Raw genomic sequence first — 6925 nt, 5'->3', positions numbered from 1 at the left:
CTAAAAATAATTCATCTTTGGGAGCAAAAATGAATATAAGACACTGTCGTATTTTCGGGGAAACACGGTAATACCAAACACATTGTTTAAATTCTCCTTTATCCCCTTATCCTGCATAATGAGATGGTCACAAAATAATGGCAACCTTCAGCCCTCACACAGTATAATGACCCTCTTTTGCTTCATACACAGAATAGCAGCCCCCTTTTGATCCCACAGACAGTACAATGACACCGATTTGCCCTTACAGACAGTATAATGGCCCCTTTCCCCCCCACATAGTTTAGTGGGGCCTCAGGGAGTGAGTAGTGTGATTGATCGCTCATTGTTTCCCAGGCTCCCGTTTCTCAGCTCTGCAGCTGGCACATATCACCATGTGAGCTCGGGAGAAAGGAAGGGGCACGCATTCTAGGGAGCTACGAGCAGTAAGTAATGCTGAAATATTTAGCACTGTTCCCTTCCTGGACATTTAGCAGACAATGAGTGCTTCCAATGTCAATATTAATTGTTTTTTTGTTGTCTTTTGTGATAAAATATCACGCTGCAGTAATTTTTACCAATTGCAGAAGTTCGGGTTAACTCTGCACTTGAAGAAAGAAGCAACTTTCCAGAAGAGCAGGCAACTCTATTGTGCAGTCAGGGTAAGGGCTCATTAACGTGGTTGAATTTTGCACTGATTTTGAGTCAGATTCCACCTTGATTATGCCTTGTTTTCAATGTAAGGCAGTGAGCCAATCTGACCCTCAATCTTAGAAACTGATTCAGCCACTGAGTCCATGGCACAAGACACTCCACTGACTAACTCCATATATCTGTGGGAAGCTCTGCAGGAGGGATGGAAGAGGAATATGAAGCAAAAGTCCACCTTAAATTCCTCTTCCAATTCCGCTGTGTGAACATACCCTATCAGTCACTTTATTTGTGATATGGGCACTATATATGCTGAGCATGCCCAAAAAGAGGGTGACAGGAAAATGTCCCAAGGTTTTGTCTCAGTGATGGTAGTATGTATGGACTGTTTTTAAGGACATATCTTCCCTGACTAGCCCATCAAAGCAACTTTACCCCAAGTATGGTTGGCAGCGGATTTCACATGTGTCAACAGATTGGACGTCAAATGATGCACAAAGCCTAGGTGGGTATACCCAGGGTAATTGATGGACAACCTGCGCTCTTTGTATAGATTAATTTACGGATTTATCCCGTTCTGAGATGCAACTCCACCACATAGCAAGTCCAATAAATAGACCTTAAATTAATCTACAGTATGCAAAGAGCGTGGGCTGTCCACCAATTCCCACTTTTGTGCATCATTTGACGTCTAATCCATTGATATAGGACAAATCCGCTGCCATCCATATTTGTGGTAAAGTTTCAAGACATATTTGTTGTTGCAACAATCTCACAACATCACACGTAATTATTCCACTTGATAAAGGAGCATCTAGCTCTGAAATGCATAGTGCCCTGTCTCTCTATATTATAAAAATGAATTCTTGTCTGTCTGTCTGTCTGTTCTCTAATGCAAACCAAACGACTGGACCGATCTTCACCAAATTTGGTACAGAGATACTTCAGGTATCCGGGAAGGTTTCAGACAAGACTCCAACTCCCTCAGACGTACCGTTGCTGAGATACAGCTTTCCAAACACAATGCCTCCCCCCCCCTTAGCCTTTACAAACCTGCAAGTCTTTCACTCATATTCCAACTGCAATACACACAGTCACTCCACATGCACAATACAACTCTGATATCCAAACTGAGATACATGCATCAGAGGATTAGATACACAGATCAGCACACAGTATCACACGCCATAGGAAATAGAAACACGCGTCTGCACACAGTCCCACACACCTGAGGATTAAATACGCGCTTCTGCACACAGTTCCACACACTGAAGGATTAGATACGTTCGTCTGCACACGGTTCCACGTGCCGAAGGATTAGATACACGCGTCTGCACACAGTACCACACTCCGGGGATTGGATACACGTGTCTGAACACAGTACCACATGCCGTAGGATTAGATACGCGCGTCTGCACACGGTACCACATGCTGTAGGATTAGATACGCATGTCTACACACAGTTCCACACGCCATAGGATTAGATACGCGCCTCTTCACACAATACCACACAGGTGAGAATTAGATACGTGTGTCTGTACACAGTACCACACTTTGGAGGATTAGATACATGCCTCTGCACACAGTAACACAAGCCAGAGAATTAGATACACATCTCAGCACACAGTACCACACGCATCTGCACACATTACCACACGCCAGAGGATTAGATACGCGCGTCTGCACACAGTACCACATGCCGTAGGATTATATACGCGAGTCTAAACACAGTTCCACACGCCGTAGGATTAGATACTCGCCTCTTCACACAATACCACACAGAGGAGTATTAGATACGTGTGTCTGCACACAGTACCACACTTTGGAGGATTAGATACATGCCTCTGCACACATTACCACAAACCAGAGAATTAGATATGCATGTCAGCACACAGTACCACATGGGGGAGGATTAGATACGCGCGTCTGCAAACAGTACCACATGCTGTAGGATTAGATACGTGCGTCTACACACAATTCCACATGCCATAAGATTAGATACGCGCCTCTTCACACAATACCACACAGGGGAGGATTAGATACATGCATCTGCACACAGTACTACACGACCGAGGGTTAGATATGCGCGTCTGCACACAGTACCACACTAGAGATGAGCGAGTACTGTTCGGATCAGCCGATCCGAACAGCACGTTCCATAGAAATGAATGGATGCACCTGGTACTTCCGCTTTGACGGCGGCCGTCCGCTTAACCCCCCGCGTGCCGGCTACGTCCATTCATTTCTATGCGAGCGTGCTGTTCGGATCGGCTGATCCGAACAGTACTCGCTCATCTCTATACCACACGCCAGAGGATTAGATATGCGTGTCTGCATACAATTCCACATGCCGTAAGATTAGATACGCGCCTCTTCACACAATACCACACAGGGGAGGATTAGATACATGCATCTGCACACAGTACCATACGACCGAGGGTTAGATATGCGCGTCTGCACACAGTACCACACGCCAGAGGATTAGATATGCGCGTCTGCACACAGTATCACATGCCGTAGGATTAGATACGTGCGTCTACACACAGTTCCACACAGGAGAGGATTAGATACATGTGTCTGCACACAGTACCACACTTTGTAGGATTAGATACATGCCTCTGCACACAGTACCACAAGCCAGAGAATTAGATACACATCTCAGCACACAGTACCACACGGGGGGAGGATTAGATACGTGGGTCTGCACACAGTACCACATGCCGTAAGATTAGATACGCACCTCTTCACACAATACCACACTTCTGGCGCCTGTGCTTCCTGGATCTCCTTTTGGTAAGCTCCTCCTAATTCGCTCTTGCTCCCTTGTCTTTACCCATGGCTAGGATTGTATCAACTCCAATGTGAAACATAGGTTAGCCCTGACGGAATTGCGTGCCCTTAATGCTAATATCACCTTCCTCCTGGAGACCCATTTTGATAGCTCCTGCAATTTCAACTTTTCCCTCCATTTTTTTCCCACTGTTTATTACGCCACCCACTCTAAGAGGTGGGGTGGGTCTGTCATACTTATCTCCTTTTTTATGTAGATTGTCAGCCATAACAATAACAATGTCCTTTTTTTTCCTATCAGTATGTCTTTGGAGTATGGGAGTAAATCCACACAAACACGGGAAGAACATAAAACTCCTTGCAGATGCTGCCCTTGGCAGGATTCGAACCCAGAACTCCAGCACTGCAAGGCTGCAGTGCTAACCACTGAGCCACCGTGTTGCCCCTCTTATCTCCTCTTCCTGTATCCTTGAGGCTACTACTTGTATCCTTGACCTTTAGGACGGTCTGTAACCTTGCATGGGAGGCTTGAGGGCCAGCCAATCACGCTTTGCAACCTTTATTCCCCTAATTCCTCCCAACCCGATTTTCTAATTAGGGTTCTTAATAAATTGGATTCCCTTTCCCCTGCCTGTCTTTGTCGGAGTTGGACTTATGGCTCAAAGGGACAAAAACACTGCTGGTTAAAGGCTCAACTCACCTCAACTGCCAAAAACTCTGCTGGTTAAAGGCTCAACTCACCCAAAGGGCCAAAAACTATGCTGGTTAGAGGCTCAATCCATCCAAAGGGCCAAAAACTCTGCTGGTGCAAGGCGCAACTCGCTAAAAGGGCCTAACACTCCGCTGGTGCAAGGCTCAAGTCACCTCAAGGGCCTCAATCTCTGCTGGTAGCTCAGCTTACGGGCCTCTAACTTAATTTGGAAGGGCTCACGTGAAATGCCGGAAAAGTAATTTTTGGAGGTCTCACCACATCACACACACATAAACAATGACAGTTAAGGGTGGGGGTTGTTGGATTTCCCATTGCCTATGCCATCTGTGGTTGTCATGGGCAACGTGATTTAAAGGGGTGCATGCTAAGGTTTCTTTAGCTTTAAATTTGTGTTTCTGTCCATACTATTGTGGAGGAAAGAAGGTTTCCAAGTATTTTTCAACTTTCATAGAGGTTCTATTGAGTTTGGAAAGTGTCTAGTTGATAGGCTGTGATAATAGGGTAATACTGGGACTTGGGCATGTTAGATGCCCCCAGACATGCTTCCCCTGCTGTCCCAGTTGCATTCCAGAGGAGTTGGCATCATTTCCTGGGGTGTCATTGTGGACTTGGTGACTCTCCTTAGTTGAATTTGGGTTTCTCCTGAAACGAGCATTTTTTCCCCATAGACTATAATGGGATTCGATATTCGGTCGAATATTGAGGGGATACTCGAAACGAATATCGAATATTTCACTACTCGATCATCTTTAGTCCCTAGCTTTCACATACTTTCAAAATATCTTTCTGAAGCTGTCTGAGGCCAAGATCAAAGCTGGTGTTTTTGTTGGGCCTCAGATAAAGAAGGTGATGGAGTGTGTAGAATTTCCTCATCTACTCACAAAGAAGGAGAAAGTGGCCTGGCACAGTTTTCTTCAAGTGGTGCGAGGTTTCCTTGGTAAGCACAAGGCAGAAAATTACTTAGAGCTGGTCCAAACTCTTGTGCGCAAGTACCACGAAATGGGCTGCAGGATGTCTCTTAAAGTTCATAGTTTTGTCCACCCCCTTGTTTATGTTTGGTGTGGAATTATATCCAATTTGGCTTTTTGACGATAATTTTTGTGGTTTTCCATTGAAGACAAATTAAATGAAGATATTAATACCAAAGAGTTTGTGCTTGCAATCATTTTCTGGAAGAAAATTAGTATTATCTGACAGAATTGCAGGGGTGCCAATACTTTTGGTCAACACTATAAGAGCTAGGGACAGGCGAGTGCCTATTTTTTTTTTTTTTTTAATTTTACATCATCCACTGCCTCCTTTGTGATTTGTCCAATTTGTGGACAACCCTTTTAATACAGCTATTTTGGTGTAAAGGCAATAAAGCAGTAACACAGACAAAAAATATATTGGCTATTGCTCAGAAAAGAGCAAGCCCAGCAAAAATAAAATTTAAATAGGCGACTTTCACACCAGAATTAAGTCCCGCAACCTTGAAAGATGGTGCAAGATGAACATACTAATACTTGAGGCTTATACACATCTGGTTGAGACTGGATACTCGCATGTGATAAACCATCACTGGGCATCACATCAATAATTACAAAAATTACATCTACTACAGGAATGGATCAGCAGTGACAGGTTTTAGCTGTATCCATTGATTTTCTTCAGCCTTGCACAATTAATTCCTATCCAATAACTATTAGGGCCATTGTGTATGATGGGAAGATCCTATAAAGCTGACAAAATTGGTAAGACCGTCAGAAAATACCTGCCCAATCCCCAGGTGGCATTGATTCCCACACCTACCATAGTACTGATCCCCTCACCAACCGCACTTCCGACTGTCCATTCTCATCTTTTGAAACTGTTACAGAAGATGAAGTCTCCCAGCTACTTTCTTCATCTCGCCCTACGACCTGCAGTAGTAACCCCTTCCCCAATCTCTGTCGCCTGCTGTCACGACTTACCTTACTAAAATATTTAACCTCTCTCTCTTCTGGAATGTTTCCATCTGTTTTCAAACGTGCTGTCATAACCCCGCTATTGAAAAAACCCTCCCTGGACCTGTCCTGCTAACTATTGACCTGTCTGTAACCTACCCTTCATCTCTAAAATCTTGGAATGGCTGGTCTATTCTCGTTTAATACGCTATCTCTCTTGTTGACCCCTTGAAATCTGGTTTCCGCACTCTGTACTCTATGGAAACGGCCCTCACAAAAGCCTCCAATAATCTCTTGATGGATAAATCCAATGGCGACTTCTCTCTTCTTATTCTTCTGGACCTCTCTGCAGCATTTGATACTGTTGACCATCAACTCCTCCTCACTATGTTCCGCTCAGTCGGCATCAAGGACACCGCGCTCTCCTAGTTCTCCTCTTATCTTTCAGTGTATCATTTGTGGGCTCTGTTTCTTCCCCTGCTGTTGGGGTTCCTCAGGACTCGGTCCTAGGCCCCCTGCTCTTCTCTCTATGCACAGCCCCCATTGGACAAACCATCAGCAGATTTGGCTTCCAGTACCATCTTTATGCTGATGACACCCAATTCTACACATCTTCCCGTGATGTCACCCCTGCACTAATACAGAACACCAGTGATTGTTTTTCTACTGTCTCAAATCTCATGTCTTCGCTCTATCTGAAACTAAATCTCTGAGACTGAACAACTACTGTTTCCACCATCTAATAGATCTGTCCCCGATATATCCATTGCAGTCTCAGGCCTTACTATAACACCTAGACAGCATGCCCGCTGCCTCGGGGTTGTGTTTGAATCAGAGCTTTCTTTCACCCCCCCATATCCAATCATTC

Source organism: Leptodactylus fuscus, chromosome 2, assembly GCF_031893055.1.
Source record: "Leptodactylus fuscus isolate aLepFus1 chromosome 2, aLepFus1.hap2, whole genome shotgun sequence".
In the NCBI taxonomy this organism is placed as follows: Eukaryota; Metazoa; Chordata; class Amphibia; order Anura; family Leptodactylidae; genus Leptodactylus; species Leptodactylus fuscus.
Note: the sequence above shows the minus strand (reverse complement) of the source record.